The sequence below is a fragment of the Balaenoptera acutorostrata genome, chromosome 20, assembly GCF_949987535.1.
Source record: "Balaenoptera acutorostrata chromosome 20, mBalAcu1.1, whole genome shotgun sequence".
NCBI classification, from domain to species: Eukaryota; Metazoa; Chordata; class Mammalia; order Artiodactyla; family Balaenopteridae; genus Balaenoptera; species Balaenoptera acutorostrata.
Genome location: NC_080083.1, coordinates 64,100,825 through 64,120,225, shown reverse-complemented (window position 1 = coordinate 64,120,225; position 19,401 = coordinate 64,100,825). Strand labels below are relative to the sequence as shown.

General features: G+C 43.2%; 1 long non-coding RNA gene across 1 annotated transcript in view; it reads right to left on the bottom strand.

Moving 5' to 3' along the window:
- Positions 1 to 224: 224 nt before the first annotated feature.
- The window catches only part of LOC103002132 (uncharacterized), a 38,139-nt gene continuing 18,962 nt past the window's right edge, over positions 225 to 19,401 (bottom strand). The window contains exons 2-4 of the long non-coding RNA XR_009006359.1: positions 14,473 to 14,592; positions 11,020 to 11,164; positions 225 to 4,977 (exon numbers count right to left, since the gene is read on the bottom strand). This is a non-coding gene — a long non-coding RNA (uncharacterized LOC103002132). The remainder of the gene's footprint in view (positions 4,978 to 11,019; positions 11,165 to 14,472; positions 14,593 to 19,401) is intronic.

Below are 19,401 nucleotides of genomic sequence, written 5' to 3'. Positions count from 1 at the left end.
CAAGACAAGAACCCAGAAACGTGCCAAGTCTTGCTCCCACACGAAATCATGTGCAGGTAAGAAATACCTTGTTCTTTCCCTTTAATTAGCAAAGAGAGAAGAAGAATTTGTATCTCAAATCTAGGTGAATTCAAGTCTATTTTTGGGTATATGTTTATCTTCTGTTAGACAGTCTAAAAACTTGTTAGATGTGAGTATTTGGTAGTCAAGTGTCAGGCATCACAGTGGTTCTCAATTATTTATTAGATTTCATCCTAAAAGACGTGTTTCCATTTTGATATCACATTGTTAACGGGTGCGAAGCAGTGCTGTCCCCTTTTTCCTTTCAACTGAGTAAAATACAATATAACCCTTTTAGTGTTAGTATATGTGCTCAACTGCATTGCTGGTAAAATAAGAGTTCTATTGATGTCAGCAGAAACCTCTGTTTGGATAAGACGTGAAAGTTACAGTTCCCCTTTTTAATTCTTCCACTTAAAAATGTGACCATCCGTACATAGGCATCATTCCTCCCCACACCAACTCTGCATCTGATCTCTTAATCTTAGTTACCTTTTACATAACTATGACAATGTAGCTAACATTTCTTAAATGTAGCGAGCTTTTGGAAGGATGGCAAAGATGAGTCACTGAAAGGTGTAAACATTCATGTTGTCCACAAATGAGTATCTTTATTTTTGTCTGAACTGTCCCTAACTAAGGCCCTGATGCTACTCCTAACTCAGGCCCTGCCTAGTCCTAACTAAGGCCCTGACACTGTCTCTAACTAAGCCTGGAAGCTATCCCTAATATAGGCCCTGCTGCCGGCAATAACTAAATTCCTGACACTATCCTGAGCTAATATCCTGACCCATCTCTAACCAAGGTCCTGATATTGTCCCTAAGTAAGCCCTGACGCTGTCCCTAACAGGCCCTGAAGCTATCCCTAACTGAGGCCCTGACGCTGTGCCTAACTCAGGCCCTGATGATGTCTTTAACTAAGACCCTAATGCTGATCCTATGAAAGCCCTGATGCTGCTCCTAAGTCATGCCCTGATACTGTCCCTAACTAAGGCCTTGATGCTACTCCTAACTCAGGCCCTGACACTGTCCCTAACTAAGGCCCTGAAGCCGTCACTAACAAAAGACCTGCTGCCATCATAACTAAAGTCCTGACACTATCCTGGGCGTATATCCTGACCCATCTCTTACCAAGGTCCTGACACTGTCCCTAAGTAAGCCCTCACGCTGTCCCTAGGTACGGCCCTGAGGAGGTTCCTAATAGAGGTCCTGACTCTGTACCTAACACAGGCCCTTAAGCTGTCCCTAACTGAGGCCCTGATAATGTCTTTAACTAAGACCCTGATGCTGATCCTTAAAAAGGCCCTGATGCTGCTCCTATGACATGCCCTGACACTGTCCCTAACGAAGGCCTTGATGCTAGTTTTAACTCAGGCCCTGACACTCGGCTTCACTCAGGTTCTGACATGGTCCCTAACCCAGGCTCTGACAAAGTCCCTAAATCAGGCCCTGTTGCTCTCCCTAAGTCAGGCTCTGACACTGTCCCTACATCAGCCCTGTCGCTGGTCCTAATTAAGGCCCTGATGCTCTCAATAACTAAGGTCTTGACACTATCCCTAGCCCTTAACCTGATGCTGTCCCTAGCTAATGTCCTGCTTCTTATCCTAACTAAAGCCCTGATGCTGTCCCTAAATATGGCCCTTATGCTAGTCCTAACTCAGGCCCTGACACTGTCCCTAACTAAAGCCTTGATGCTAGTCCTAACTCAGGCCCTGACACTAGTCCTAACTCATGCCCTGACGCTGTCCCTATAAGGTCCTGAGACTGTCCCTAACATAGGCCCTGCTGTTGTCACAAAGTCCCAACACTATCGTTAGCTAATGTCCTGATGCATCTTTTACCAAGGTCCTTACACTGTCCCTAATAAAGTCCTGATGCCGTCCCAAAGTGAGGCCCTGATGCTGTACCTAACACAGGCCCTGAGGCTGTCCCTAACTCAGGCTCTGACTCTGTCCCTACCTCAAGCCCTGATGCTGGTCCTAACTCAGGCCCTGATGCTCTCAATAACTAACATCTTGACACTATTCCTAGCTCACTTCCTGACACTATCCCTAGCTCTTTCCCAGACTCTGTCCCTAGCTAATGTCATGACTCTGATCCTAACAAAAGCCCTGATGCTTTCCCTAACAAAGGCCCTGAAGCTACTCCTAACTCAGGCCCTGCCACTGTCCCTACCTAAGGCCTTAATGCTAGTCCTAACGCAAACCCTGATGCTAGGCCTAACTCAGGCTCTGATACTGGTCCTAAGGCCCTGAAGCTGTCCCTAACATTGGCCCTGATGCTGTCAATAACTAAAGTCCTGACACTATCCTTACCTAATATCCTGACGCATCTCTTACCAAGGTCCTGACGCTGTCCCTAACTGAGGCTTTGAAGCTGTCCATGACTCAGGCCCTGACAGTCCCTAACTCAGGCCCTGACAATGTCTTTAATTAAGACCCTGCTGCTGTCCCTAACTAAGGCCCTGACGCTAGTCCTAACTAGGCCCTGACATTGTCCCTAAGTAAGGCCCCGACGCTGTGCTTTAAGCCCTGTTGATGTTCTGAACTAAGGTCCTGACGCTGTCCCTAAGTAAGGCCCTGAAGCTGGTCCTAACATAGGCCCTGGTGCCTTCAATAACTAAGGTCCTGACACTATCCTTAGCTAATGTCCTGACACATCTCTTACCAATGTCCTGTCAATGTCCCTACGTAAGCCCTCACACTGTGCCTAACTCAGACCCTGACAATGTCTTTAACTAAGACCCTGACACTGGTCCTAACTAAGGCCCTGAAGCTGTTTCTAACATAGGCCCTGGTACTGTCAGTAACTAAGGTCCTGACACTATCCTTAGCTAATGCCGGGACGCATCTCTTACCAAGGTCCTGTCACTGTTCCTAAGTAAACCCTCACACTGTGCCTAACTCAGGACCTGACAATGTCTTTAACTAAGACCCTGATGCTGTCCCCTAACAGAGGCCATGATGCTGTCCCTAACTCAGGCCCTGATGCTGTCCCTAACTCAGGCCCTGATGTTGTCCCTGACTCAAGCCCTGATGTTGTCCCTAACTCAAGCCCTGACACTGGTCCTAACTAAGGCCCTGAAGCTGTCCCTAACATAGGCCCTGATGCCGTCAATAACTAAAGTCCTGACACTACCCTTAGGTAATGTCATGAGGCAACTCTCACCAAAGTCCGGAACACTGTCCCTAAGTAAGCCCTGAGGCCATCACTAACTCAGGTCCTGAGGCTGTCCCTAACTCAAGCACTGACCCTGTCCCTAATGGAGGCCCTGATGCTGTGCCTAACTCAGGTCCTGGCAATGTCTTTAACTAAGACCCTGATGCTGATCCTAACTACGGTCCTGATGCTGGTCCTACGTCATGCCCTGACACTCTCCCTAACTAAGGCTCTGACGCTGTCCATAATATCTAGGTCTGTCCCTCCCTAATTCCCTGAGGCTTTCCATAACTAAAGACCTGACACTGTTTCTAACAAACTGCCTGACTCTGTACCTAACTGATACTGAATAAGCAGCCTCTCTGCACCGGTTTTGAATCGAATCTCAAGAACAGTGTTTTGGAAGAAATAGAAAAGATTAGTTTTATCACTCTGCCAGCCAATGGAGGACATAGCAGGCTTGTGCCCTCAACAACTGTGAGTCCCAATGCAGGAGGATTTGGTGAGGTGTCTTATAGCAATGGTTCAAGGGTGTGGTTGCTGATAAGGATCAGGGTGTATACAGGGCCTGCACTCCTTTAATCTGGCCTCAGATAGTCTCTTGATGAGCTTCTCTGGAATGAAGAATGCTAACATCTTCCATTTGTTGGGGGTTTTAGTTCCTTAAGGAGCTCAAAAATATTGTTATGTGTATCCCTTGAGGCAGAACCAGGACCCTGCCTCAAGGCTGCACTATTGTTTCTTGACTGTTCCTCCCTGTCTCTGCATCCCCTCCCTTCCCTGATTAGCAACTGTTCGAATCTGCCCTTTGGAACTCAGGGAAGGTCCTGGAGTGTCTAGTCTATTCCCTACAAACAACTTCGGAGGCACGCAGAAAGGCTTCTGTGCCCAGGAGACCCACAAGGTCCCGCTCAGTTTAACTCCTCCTCTTCTAGACACTCCTCAATCTTTAGGACAACAGATTTTTGACAAGAAAAGGAATAATCATTTCAGATTGAGACATTAATCATAAACTTGGCACAGGAACTCGGTTTTAAGGGGACTCAGTTTTAATCCCCACTTCAGTTTTATCTTTCCCCACATCTTTCAGGCAACGGGGCAACGACTGCTCTGGCTACTTCCTGCTGAAATTGGGGGCAGGGGGTCGTCCTGCCTAAATCTGGGGGAATGGATACCAAATTACAAATATTTGAGTTCCAAGTCCTGGATCTGAGACTCGTATGATTAAGATCTCAATCCCTTGGTCTGCCATTTTGGTGCAACCAACCCAGTTAAAATAGGAGGGGTAACAACTGAAACTTTAATAGTAAAAGTAGATCTCATTTCCTTAGGAATTCAGGAGAATAAGTCTGAAACCCAGTCTGGAACTGGCACTTCGGAGAGACTTTGTAGCCAGTTGTCTAATTTTACCTAAGTAGGTTTTAACTTCTGATGTAGTATTAACATATCCATAACAGGAGCTATTGACCACTACACATATGTCTCATCTTTCTATTAGTATCTGATCTAACGTCATTGTTTAAAATTTAATAGTTAAGAGAGGAGTCCTTGAAAACGTACAGTTGCAGCTACCAGCAGACATTGTTTTGAGAATGGCTAGTGGCATCCCGAGTCTGACATAGCTCAGAAATTCAAGTTCAGCAATACAGGAATGTGGGGACTTCCCTGGCAGTCCAGTGGTTAAGACTTCGTCTTCCAATGCAGAGGATGCCAGTTTGATCCCTGGGCAGGGAGCTAAGATCCCACATGCCTCGTGGCCTAAAAACCAAAACATGAAACAGAAACAATATCGTAACAAATTCAATAAAGACTTAAAAAATGGTCCACATCAAAAAAAAATCTTAAGAAACAAAAAAACAACACAGGAATGCATCTAAAATCACATCTACAATGGTCACTTAGCTTTACCTTGGATGTCTGAAGCATAGTTACTCCTTTTTGACTGTCAAATGCATTCCCCTCCTCGATGCCAAAGCAGATGTACAATGCATGTCCGAAAGGCTACAAAACAGGCCACTTTGGTCAGTAAAATTTAAGTTAAACCATGTATAAGCCAGAGTGACTTCCTCACACCTCAGTACGTGAAGAGTTTTTTTCCCTTTTGATTACAAGTCTTTCAATAGAGAGCATTCATGATCAAAATATCAATCCCTCAATGCCAGAGTGATTCAGCTGTTTGGCACAGGTGTAGATCATGTCCTTCAGTGCTAGGCCTCCTTTATATTTGCCTAGTTAATCCACATTGGGGGAATACTGATCAGGTATCATGAACATGCTCAGAGGTATGTTAATGAGAAAATGCTTTATATAGGCCATACATTTTATTATTCATACCCAATTGTCACACAAGCATTGTACACGTGCTTTTAGCAGTAGACCTAAAGCAAACAGTGATACATCATGAGTAATTACATTCTGATAACTTCACTAGGTAATTTTCCTTTTCTCCTAAACATCAGGGCAAAAGTGAAGCCAACACAGTAACTTTCATAAATACAGACTTCAATACAGAGGTGTCATTTACCCAACTGCTCAAAGTCCTAAGTAGCTTGAGGGGAAGGACTTCCCTGTGTCTGGAAAACACAGGTCAAAGCCAGTAACAAAAAAACAAAAACACTGTAACTATATTCACCAGTTCACCCAGTAACCAATCCTTTTGTTAACTTTTTATGAAGCCATCAGATTCTCCATTAAGATTTTTCATTTCTTACCCAGTTTGGCATTGATACGAAATTTATCAGAGACCTGTGTTTGCCAAAAGGTCCTTCACATAAATCTTCTTGAAGATGGAGCACTTTTGCAAAAGTGTTAGAGCACAACAATAACTATCTATAAATCACATAAAGACTTAAAAGGTCACTGCTAAACATTTGATCACAATGTAAATGACAAAAGAAACAATTATTGCTGTTACATGAAACATTTAAAAATAACTAGAATTATGACTGATAACATTTTACCAGGACATACTAGATTTTTAGGAATTCCATGTAATTTAACATACTAATCAAACATTTCTCTCTGAGATGGCTCAGGGGCCTTCTAAAGCATCTCAAAGTTAGCTGGAGATCAAAAGAACTGTTAGAATTGACCAAACAACACTTATTCACTTAACCAAAGTAAGGAGATTTCAAACAAAAATACAGATCACAGACACAGGCAAAGGAACTCACAAGCTGTTATCAAAAGCAGCTTCCAAGAAGACTTTGGAGGGAGAAACCAAATCCAGTCTTGCCCTAACCCACTTCCAACAAAATCCATTTACCCAACTAAATTTAATCCAATCTTAGAAAATCCTGATCATGCACAACTTGTTTCCTCAGTGTTCCCTTTTCACAAATTTTCATCACCTTCTGTATCCATCTTATTTTGCCCCTTATTTTCTTCCACATCCAGAAACAACCAGCTCTAGTACAAAGTGACTTTCTTTTCTCTTTGTACTATCAGCCTGTTACCTAGCTGCTCGCTTCATTACGTAACTTCATAAACGCTTGAACATATGGAACTTCTTTTGTCTTTCTCTTCCTGTGACAAAATAACTCTACCTGAAGGATAGTATAGTCATTTAGGCTACCATTCAAAGACCATCTTTCCTCATTTTCAAGAATGTATCCATACGTTGGCCAGACAAAATTACAATAGAATTTCATTCTTTTCTTAGTCTTAGGTTTACAACTACAGGTTGACCAGTCTGCCAGGATTTTGCCCATTGGCTATCAGATGGAATTGAAGAAGAAGCACTTCCTATGTTTGAACCATAGAACACTCATACACGGACTAAGAACAAAACAAAATCCTCACCACTAATGGAAGCCTCAAACCAAAGGAACCAAAAATCAAACAGAAACCAAAAACCAAACAGCACAAGACTCAAATCAGCTTCCAAGTCTCAACTTAGCCTGTGACCTCTGTCCAAGTGGTGCACCTTCCAAATGAGATTTCCTGGAATGAAAAGTCATCCAAATGGGAACCAAAGTTCCCCCAAATGTACAGGGCTAAAAGGACCTCAGAGTGCATGCCAGGGGAGTTACCACATGCTGGCTGAGGTATCGCAACACCCCAAATGCTACTTTTATGCTTCCCCAAAATAATCCCTTGGAGTAGGACACTCGGGGCAGTCCAGTCAAGAGGAAGAGAGGAACATCCTCAAGGCAAAGACGGCCTTGGCAGTTGCTAGGGTGGTCCCTCTTCCGCCATCTACTCCTGCCCCAGAGTTCCAACTGCTGGGATGGCAGATGGGGTATGACTGAGGCTTGGCCTTTCCAGGCAAGGGTCCCAGGCAGTCTGGCCTCTAAAGGAATTCTCCAACCCTACACTCTCTCAAAACAGGCTGGCATGGAGAAAATCATAGAGTGTCCAATCAAGTCAGGGGACCCACAGGGGCCATCCCCAAGTCAGCCCCATACTGGGTACTAAATTTGATGCCAAAAACTCGACCTCTGTGCACCAGTGCCGAATCGAATCTCAGAGACAGAGGTTTGGAAGAAGTAGAAAAGAATAGCTTTACTGCTTTGCCAGCCAAAGGGGGACACAGAAAACTCATGCTCTCAAAAACTGTGTGTCCCAGTGCAGGAGGATGTGGTGAGGACTTTTACGGCAATGGTTTAAGGACACAGTTGCTCCTAAGGATTAGTGTGTGTACAGGGCCTTAACTCTCTTTAATCTGGCCTCACATGGTCTCTTAATGAGCTTCTCTGGAATGAAGAATGCTAAAATCTTCTATTTTGTGGGGGTTTTAGTTTGGTAAAGAGCCCAAAGATACTCTTACGTACATCCCTTTAAGGCCCTGTCCTTAACAAAGGCCCTCAACTTATCTTTAACTGAGGCCCTGACACTCTCCCTAACTAAAGACTGAGGCTGTCTCTAACTAAGGCCCTGAGTCTGTCTTTAACTAATGGCCTCACTCTTTCCCTAACAAAGGCCCTGACACGGTCCCTAACTAAGGCCCTGACACGGCCCCTAATAACAGGAGCTGTCCCTCATTAATGCCCTGATGCGGCCCATACATGATGTACTGAAGACGGCACTAAGGTCCAGACGATGTCACTAATGACCCAAAATGTCTCTTACTAAGGCCCTCAAGTGACCTCTAACTGAGGCCCTAAAGATGTCCATAACTAAGTCCCTGACACTATCTCTAACTAAGACCCTCAAGTTATCTTTAACTGAGGCCATGACAGTGTCCCTAACAAAGAACTTGACACTGTCTCTAACTAAGGCCCTGAGTCTGTCTTTACCTAATGGCCTCACTCTTTCCCTAACTACGCCCTGACGCTGCCCCTAACCAAGGCCCTGACGGTGTGCCTAATTGCCTGAGCTGTCTTTCACTAATACCCTGACCCTGTCCATAACTAACGCCCTGATGATGTCCCTAATGAACAGCCTGAAGTGTCTCTTACTAAGGTCCTCAAGTTTTCTCTGAGGCCCTGACACTCTCCCTAATTAAGGCCTTGACACTGTCTTTAAGTAATGGCCGGATGCAGTTCCTCCCTGAGATGCTGATGCTCTCACTAAGACCCTGAAGTCTCTACCTGAGAAGCTGACACCGTCTGTAACTGATTTCCTGACTCTTTCCTTAACTAACATCCTAATTTTGTCCCTAAATACACCCTGACACTGGTCCTAACTACGGCCCTGATGCTGACCCTATCTAAGGCCCTGACGATGTCCCTCATAGACTTGGATGTCCCTCACTGTGGTCCTGATCCTGTCCAATACTAAGGCCCTGAATATGTGCCTAAGTAAGTCTCTGACCCTGTCCTAAGGCCCTGACGCTCTTCCTAACTAAGGGCCTTGACGCTGTCTCTACACAAGGCCCTGACACCGCCCCTAAATAACGGCCTGACACTGGTCCTAAGTATGGACCTGATCCTGTAAGGCCCTGAAGATGTCCCTCATTAAGTCTCTGACACTGCCCTTAATAAGCCCACGACACTGTCCCTAGCTAACAGCCTAAGCTATAAATTACAAAGTCCCTAACACTATCCCCAAGACCCTGACACCCTCCCTAACTTAGGCTTTGATGCTGTCCCTTAGTACCTAAGCGGTCACAAAATAACACCCTGATTCTATTACTAAGGCCCTGAATATATCCCTAAGAAAGTCTCTGAAGTGTCCCTAACTAACAGCCTGAAATGTCTCTTACTAAGGCCCCTAAGTTATCTCTGAGGTCCTGACAACACTGTCCCTAACTAAGGCCCTGTTGCTGGCCCTAACTAACGTCCTGATGCTGAACCTAAGGAGGCCCTGATGCTCTTCCTAACTAAGGCCTTGATGCCGATTCTACCTGAGGCCCTAAAACTGTCTGTAACTAATGACCTGACTCTTTCCCTAACTAACACCCTAATTTTGTCCCTCATTAATGCCCTGACACTGGTCAACACTACAGCCCCGATGCTGGCCCAATCTAAGGTCTTGACAATGTCCCTAATAGCCTTACATGTCCCTCACTGTTGGCCTGACCCTGTCCCTAACCAAGGCCCTGACCCTCTTCCTAACTAAGGCTGTGATGATGTCTCTACCTGAGGCACTGACACTGTCTATAATAACGGCCGACTCTTTCCCCAACACCCCGATGCTGTCCCTAATAGCCTCATGTATCTCTCCATAATGCCCTAATCCTGTCCATAACTAAGGCCATGAATATGTCCTTAAGTAAGTCTCTGACGCTGTCCTTAACTAAGGCCCTGATGCTCTACCTAAGGCACTGACACTATCTATAATAATGGCCTGACTCCTTCCCTAACTAACACCCTGATGCTATCCCTAATTGAGGCCCTGAAGATGTCCCTAATACCCTTAGGTGTTCCTCAGTATCACCCTGATTCTGTCCATTATTAAGGCCCTGAATAGGTCCCTAGGTAAGTCTCTGACGCTGTCCCTAACTAAGGCCCTGATGCTGTCTCTACCTCGGAATCTGACATTCTAGTGTCCTGACTCTCCCTAACTAACATCCTGACGTTGCCCCTAAGTGAGGCCCTGACACTCTTCTTAACTAAGGACTTGCTGCTGTCCCTGCCTAAAACCCTGACACTGTCTGTAACTAATGACCTGACTCCTTCCCTAACTAACACCCTAGTTTTGGCCCTGACTAACGCCCTGACACTGATTCTAATTATGACCATGATGCTGGCTCTAAGGCCCTGAATATATCCCTGAGTAACAGCCTGAATTTTGTCTAACTAAGGCTCTCACGTTATCTCTAACTTACGCCCTGACGCTGTCCCTTATAGTCTAAGCTGTCACTAAATAATGCCCTGATCCTATCCACAACTAAAGCCCTGAATATGTCCCTAAGTACATCTCTGACCATGTCCCTAACAGCCTGAACCCTCTTCAAGTTATCTCTGACGCTCTGACACTGGCCCTTCCTAAGGCCTCACCCCGGGGTTGTCCCAGGCTGCTGGGCAGTCTTCTCTTGTCCGCATCTCTAGCCGGCTGCCTGCCATTGGCCACTCTAAGATTCTGCGATGCACTGGTCCCACGTGGGACGTGCCTGTGTAGGCTCACCTGCGGGAGGAGGGTCATGGCCACTCCGCCCTCCAGGGGACTGCGGCTCAGGGTAGGAATCTCTCAGCCAGTGTCTGGACACAGGGTTCTGTGTCCTTGTTTGTTGTAAATCCCTTGGAGTTACCTCTAACATTTTTTAAATGGATCTCCCCCTCAGCATATTTATGATTTAAATTATTTACCACATTAAAATTCAGGAATGACATTATTAGAATGAGCAGGAAGACATAGGATGCCCCCCCAATGATCTATTACTTGGAGGATTTAAAATTCTAATGAGAAAACACTCACTCTCCTCATCCTCTTGGGCGTCAGCACAGGCGGGAATCAGCTGCATTCTTTATTTATCCCTCTGATTTTCCAGAACCTTTCCTTCAAGGAGAAATCTCTGGGCTCTGCGGGAACTGTGAGTGGTGACCATCAGGTAAATCTGAGACTGAAAAGCAAGGGGAAAAGAGAGAGGGGAGGAGATGAGAATCGGTGAGAGATAGAGGAGGAGATGAGAATCAGTGAGAGACAGAGGAGGAGATGAGAATCGGTGAGAGATAGAGGAGATGAGAATCAGTGAGAGATAGAGGAGGAGATGAGAATCGGTGAGAGAGAGAGGAGGAGATGAGAATCGGTGAGAGAGAGAGGAGGAGATGAGAATCGGTGAGAGATAGAGGAGATGAGGATCGGTGAGAGAGAGAGGAGGAGATGAGAATCGGTGAGAGATAGAGGAGGAGATGAGAATCCGTGAGAGAGAGAGGAGGAGATGAGAATCAGTGATGGGGAGAAGCAGGGGCATCCACGTTCAATCTCAGGCTGAGAGTCTGGGTTAGTCTCCAACGAACCTAAGGACCACCAGGAGCTGGCCCCACCGGCCTTGTCACCTGGTGTGGGGATTGGGGACAGCCAAACCACCATGGCCACTCTCAGAGAAATAAAGAAGGTGGGAGGGCACCCCTGAGAGCCAGGTTGAAAATGGTCATGCTGTGAAATAATAAGATGCCCTTTTCAGAAAAGTGAAGACGGTTCTCTTGGTTCTCAAAGACTTGCAAATACTCTGTGTCCTTCTGGAGGCATGCTGAAGCCGTCAGCCTTTGAGGGCAGTAATGGGAGGGAATCTGGGCTCAAAACCATCCAGCACTCACTCCTTGAGGGTGCAGAGGATGACCAGTGTCCACCCCTTGGGTGCTGTGGGGCCTGAAATCCCCTGATCACCTAGGACGGGAGGGGCCGCACAGACACTCCACTGGACCACCGGGGGCTTGGCTGGTGGGCTACAGTCCTTTATCAGATACATGGTTTGCAAACATCTTGTGCCATTTTGGATGGCGGATTATCTTATTCCTTGCTCCTTTTATACACAACTGTTTTTCATTTGGAGGAAGTCCAATTCATCTATTTTGTCTTTTGTTGCTTGTGCTTTTGGTAGCAAATCTAAGAAATCATGACCAAATCGAAGCTCATGAAGATTTACTCTCATGTTTTCTTCTGTGAGTTTTATAATTTTGGTTCTTACATCTAGGCCTTTGGTCCATTTTGTGTTGATTTTGTATACGGGGTAGGGGGGAGGTAAGGGTCCAACTTTATTCTTCTGCATGTGGGTATCCAGTTGTTCCAGCACCTACGCTAACTGTTTGGGAGAAAATACCTGCAAATGATGTGACCAAAAAGGGCCTAATTTCTAAAGTATACAAACAGCTCATACAACTCAAAAAAGAAAAAAAATCAAAAAATAAGCAGAAGGTCTAAATAGACATTTCTCCAAAGAAGACATACAGATGGCCAATAGGCACATGAAAAGATGCTCCACATCGCTAATTATTAGAGAATGCAAATCAAAACTACAGTGAGTTATCACCCCATAGTGGTCAGAATGGCCATCATTAAACTGTCTATAAATAAATGCTGGAGGGGGTGTGGAGAAAAGGAAACCCTCCTACACTGTTCGTGGGGATGTAAATTGATGCAGCCACTATGGAAAACAGTATGGTGGTTCCTCAAAAAAACTAAAAATAGAATTACCATATGAACCAGCAATCCCACTCCTGGGCATATATCCAGACAAAACTATAATTCAAAGAGATATGTGCACCCTAGCGTTCACAGCAGCACTATTCACAATAGCCAAGACATGGAAGCAAGCTGAATGTCCCTCAAAAGATGAATGGCTATAGAAGATCTGGTACATATATGCAATGGAATATTACTCAGCCATAAAACAGAATGAAATAATGCCATTTGCAGCTACATGGATGGACCTAGAGATTATCACACTAAGTGAAGTAAGTCATAGAGAGAACGACAAATACCATATGATATCACTTATATGTGGAATCTAAAATGAGACCCAAATGAACCTATATACAAAACAAAAACAGACTCACAGATATAGAAAACAGACTTGTGATTGCCAAGGGGAAGACAGCTGGGAGGGATGGATTGGGAGTTTGGGATTAGTAGATGCAAACTATTATATATAGGGTGGATAAACAACAAGGTCTTACTGTACAGCACAGCGAACTATATTCAATACCCTGTAATAAACCATAATGGAAAAGAATATGAAAAACAGTATGTATATATGTATGTGTGTGTGTGTATACATATCTGAATCACTTTGTTGTACAGCAGAAATTAACAACTTTGTAGGTCAACTATACTTCAATAAAATAAATTTTTTAAAAATAAGGTTGAGATTATACCATCAATTAACTTAAAGGCACTTTTATAAAGTAGGCCTTATTTCTCTTGTCCTTTCATCCTGGGACAAATGTATAACAGATAGAAACTAACCTGGATTACTCCAGGCTGAACTCATATCACACAGAACCTTAATTGTTGAACAAACCATGAATACCAGTTACACCATGGGATGTCCTGATCCAATATGAAGTTTGTAAACCTTGTATCAAGCCTGCAGAATCCACTAAATTTGGAAATTCAAAGTGAAATGAAGCCACCTATCCCATGACTTCTCTAAAACTAGTTATACAACAATAAATTGGAAACCATATGCAATCAAATGAATGTAGACAGAAACAACTATACCCTTCCCTTTTTTTCATTTTAGATGAAGACGGTATTTAAGGTGATGTCTTGGGCCATTCCAAGGTGTTACTCAATTTCCTGGGTATCTCCCATGCACACAGGATGTACACGTGTTACTTAACTTGTTTGTGCAACTACATGAAGGTAGTTAATACCACAAAACTGGATACGTAAAATGAATTAAATGCTAAAGTCATGTTTTGTATTTGTAATGACAATGAAAAAAAAAGTGTAGTGCTGATATTTGTTACAAAAGCGAACATTAAAAACATCCTTAGTGAAAAAAGCCATACAGAAAAGGCCACCCAGATCCCATACTCATCTTGTCTGCTTTAAATCCATCAAGGTTGTCCAAATGAGGGGAAAACTCAGTAATGGTTCCAGAAAAAGAAAACTGGATCAGGATGGAAAAAGACATTTTCATACAGTTGGGACAGCAGATGAAAGTTGAAGTGGGCCTGTGTATTAAATTATAATGTGGACATCATGATTTCGTCATTTAGGGATTATGTGCTGGGTCCTTGGGTAAAACACACTGAGCATTTTGTGTGAAGTGGCAAATGTGACTACTTTTGGCCATTACTGAAACTTTTCTGTACATTTTAAGTTACTGAAAAGTAAATTACTTTTCTAAACAACCATGTCAGTACCATGCCAGAAAATCAGATAAGACAGCCATCAAACTTAGTTATAGAGGCCAAGACTTACCCAGACCACGTTCAACCAAAGTTGTGATACTTATTTCCCTTGTAGGAGTCCACATGGTATTAAGAGGCACTGTGGGAAGAGTATATTAGTAGCTACCATGTCGTGGGTCCTGTGGATCACCTGGGGTGCAGTAGAAACAGTGAGATTTTAGTATTACAATTTTTCACATTACTTCAAAAAATATGTTAAAAAATAAATTCAGTAAAGTTGCAAAATATGGAATCAATATACACAAATCAGTTTTATTTCTGCACACTAATAATGAACCACCAGCAAGAAAAATCAAGAAAACAATCCCATTTACAATTCCATCAAAAAGAACAAACTATTCAGGAATAAATTTAACCAAGGACATGAAAGACCTATACTCAGAAAACTGTAAAGCATTGATAAAGAAACTGAAGACACAATAGAAAAACAATATTCCATGCTCATGCATCAGAAAAATTACTATTATTAAAATGTTTATTCTACCCAAAGCCATCAGCAAACAGTGCCAGGAAAACTAGACACCAGACTCCAAAGAACGACACTGGTCACCATCTACACTGCACATAAAACTAACTAAAAGTGCACAGTATTCCACATTAAACCCTTTCTCTCCTGAGGCCCCTGAAGATGCGACCCACCCACCCAGCAGTCAGCTGCACAGGAAGATTCTCCACACTTGCTCATTTTTTCCTCTTGTGGAGTCTCCTCAGCAGTGGCTCCTGAGAAAACCCAGCTCCTGTCAGTGTGGACAATGCCTCATGGTCCAGAAGCCTAAGCCCTGACAGGAGACAAAGCTCCTGTCTGCTTGTCACGGAGCAAAGTCTGTGGGCAGGGTGCACCTGTGCCCCCAGGGTCAGACAGGTGGGTTCAGCGCCCCCTGTGGGACGTCAGAGAAGTGCCGGGAGCGCCGCACTCACAAACCCAGAGGCCTCATCCGGAAGGCAGTTCTGCTGTATATACTAAGTTTGGAAATCCAAACTGAAATGGAGCCAAGTATCTCACTGTATTTTCTCAAAACATGGTTAAGGAAACCATATGTAATGAAATGAATGTAGACACAAACTTGACAACTTAAACCAAAATTCACTCAAAATTGCCCATAGACAAATTTAAATTACCAAACTATAAAAATCCTAGAAAAAAAAAAAGAAAATCTACATGACCTTGTGTCTGGTGACCTTATTCAGAAAACTGAAAGACAAACCACAAACTCCAAGAAACTATTTCCAAAACACGCATCTGATAAAGGATCTGTACTCAAATTATGCCAACAACACCATTAAAATTTGGTAAAGATTGAAACACACACCTGGCCCAAGAAGATAAACAGGCAGTAAATAAGCATACAAGAATATACTCAAGATGCTGGTGGAATGCATGTACAACCAACTTTGGAAGACAGTTTGGCAGTTTTTTCCAAATCTAAACCGTCTCACCTTAGGATCCAAGAAATGTACCTCCTGTATTTAGACAACTGCTTTGAAAAACTGTGTTCAAACCAAAACTAGCATCAAGTATTGCACAGCAGCTCTATTCATAATGGCTAAAAACTTAAAGGTATCAGGATGTCCTTCTGTAGATGAATTCATAAGCAAATTAGGGCACATACATGTCAAGGGGAGCAGAATACACCACCCCAAAATATGCCCATTTGACAAAAGGATTATTTTGCACGGATTAATTTAAGAAACAGCAGACCCAGGAGAATCTTTCAAAACCAAGTAGAAAATGCCCTTTTATGAGGTAAATTTACAATTATTAAGGATATCTCCATTTGTAAGGGTATGTCCCTCTCTGGACCAGGAATTGAATGATGACTAAATATCAAGAAAAGCTTGTTGGGACTTCCCTGCTGGTCCAGTGGTTAAGGCTCCATGCTCCCAATGCAGGCGACCAGGGTTCAGTCTCCGGTCAGGGAACTAGATCCCGCATGCTGCAACTAAGAGCCCGCATGCCACAACTAAAGATTCCACAGGCCTCAACTAAGACCCAGCGCAGCTAAATAAATAAATGTTTAAAAAAAAAAAAAAGCTTGTCAATGAAACAGGCCTGGATATAAATCTGTGTAACAACCATACCCTGTTTACTGTGCTTTGCCTAATAACCTCCCTTAAATGGCTTCCTCCATTCCCTAACATCCTTTTTTGTTCTCAGCAGAAGATAGCATTTAAGGTAATGGCTTGGGCCATTTCAGGGAGTGACTCAGTTTTCCTGGGCATCTTTCAACTATACAGGAGGTAAGCATGGTATATATTAAACTTCTGATTGTTTTCTCCAGTTCATCTCCTTTTCATTACAAGGGAGATCTCAATGAAGAACACAGAAGAGTAGAGGGAAAATTCTTTTTTCTCTCATATACATGCAATGCAATAGTATTCAGCAATAGAAAGGAATGGACCATCAACCCGGGCAAAAAAAAAAAAAATAGATGCATCTAACACTTACATTGCTAAGTGAAAGAATCCAGTCTGAAGTGCTACACACTGTATGACCTCATTTATATGACATTCTAGAAAAGGCAAAACTGACATGGTAAACAGTTTATGGAATATGTGGTTGAAACAGTCCATATAATACTTTAGGGGTGAATAGCTGTCACTATGTATTAGTCTACACCCACAGATTTTTACAACCCAACAAGTAATTTACAATCTATTCAAATTTAGCTACTTAGGATATGGGCGTGTCAAAGACTGGCATACGGAATATAACAAAGAATCTAACTGATTTATAAATGTATGAAAAAACTCACTGTTGGTGGTGGGACAAAATGGGCTGACCTAAGTTAACTTTGGAAATGAGCAGACTCTGTAGGCCAAAGGCAAAATATGCCATACATACACAGTGGACTCTAAGTTCTTTCCCATGAGGGGTAGCAGCTAACAGTACTGAAACTACTATATCAGAAATTGAATGGAACAAGCAGTGAATTTAATAAACGACAAATGGTAGAAGCCAGGTTTCTGACCACTGCAGTGGGAAGTCACAGACAAAGAGAGAAGGTTACAATATCCATGTCATAACAGATCAGGTTGGAGATATCAGTATAAACTATCTTTAGCCTAATAGAGATACACATAGTTCCACATGGAAATCTTTATAATTATGTGTATATGCATAGGCTGGGAAACATGCATATATTTCCATGCAATGTCAGCTGAGCATATTTAGCTCCCACATGTAAGTTTTTAATACCATTCTCTAATAAAAGGAACAAGGGCTCTTTGAAGAAAGGGCTGATGCTAGGTCTGAGACTAAATATATGAAGCAGGATAATCTTAAAATATCAGAAAGTAAAGAAGTACCAAAAATTTTAAAAACCCACAAAAGAAAAATTATGTAAAATAAAAACAGGAGCAAATGGAAAAAGCTCTCAACAGCCAAAGCAAGAATGAACTAAGCAGTCTAATAATGTAGTGCTGGATTATAACCAAAAGTTTACAGTAATTATTCACGTGTCCAAACTGGTAAAAATAAATTACATAGTTTTTGATGAATGGTGTTAAATAGAAATCTCCTATGCAGAAAGCTTCTAAACAATGTATATAGCCACTCAGCTGTCCATCAAGGATGTGAAGCTAACCCCTCTCTCCTCAAGTGTGGGTTCCGCATTATGACTTCCTCCTAAATAAAACACACAGGATGGACATGGGGAAAAAATTAACCTCACTGTGGGAAAACTTGACAAACATTAACTCAGCTGGGTGACCAAAATTAAGAATATAAGTGAGAAGTTCCCTTAAGAGCCTGTCCTCTTGATATATAGTGAAGAGGAAGCACTTCACCTCTGTGGTCTGCTTTTTCAAAGCCAAGTCTAACCACGACAAAACCACCAAGCAAATCCCAGTGCCCGGCAGTGTATGAAATACCTGACCAGTCCTCCTCCACACTGGCAAGGTCATGGAAACAAGGAGAGTCTGAGCAACTGTCAAAGCCCAGAAGAGACTAAACAGACATGATGACCCCATGTCCTTTGAGATCCTGGAACAAGGAAAGGTATAACAAAGGGAACGTGAATAGGGTCTTCAGTTAATAATAAAGTATCAATATTTCTTCATTATTTGTGATGATTCTGTAGAAAATTAGACAGGAAAAATTAAAAGTCAAATAAGAGAAAACTACTGTAACTGGAAATCTAGAGGAAATGGGGGATTTCTTTGTAAAAACACATGACCAAAATGCACCCTAAATTAAGGAAAACACAAAAAGACCAATTAATCACTGAGGAACCTCTTCCCCTACTGGTTATCCTATCACTGTTGCAGGGTTTCCCTCTCCCAGGACAGGGAAGGAACAGGGACAGAGCCGTTTGGCAGCTCCCCTAGTATCTGACCCCACCCAGTGTCTTCATCTCCCCAGCCACGCCTACCCAGTGAGGACACCTGAGGAAGGATCAGGGAGTATTGATTCGGATGTGTCAACTAGGACTTTTTTTTATTCCCAGCAACTGGACACACTTACTGAAGTAAAATAAATTAGTATTTATTGTAAGGGTAGAAATACATTAATACTTGCAAGTGGCAAGTTGAAGAATGGGTTTGGACCTGGCAGGTCCAGTGGCTCACACTGTCTCAGTGTGACCTTGCTTCTCTCCAAAACTTTGTCCTGCTCAGTGCCTTTGGGGGACCCCATTCACAGGCACAGGCTCTCTCACTGCTCTTGGGCCAACAGCAATTCTAGGCTGACAACCACTCACCATCCATTTTCCGAGAAAGAGTTTCTCCTTTTCCTGGATTCCAAGAAAGTCATGGTTTTAAATGCCTTTGGTCTGGCTTGGGTTACAGTCTCATCCTTGACCCATCACCAGAAGATGGAAAATGGGACTGGCTAGATGTGGGTTGTAAACCCATCTTCGAGCTGGGTGGAACATGGGCTCATCCTTCTGCAACTGTTTGGACTGGAAGCAGGTGAGATGTAATTCCCAAAGGAAAACTGAGG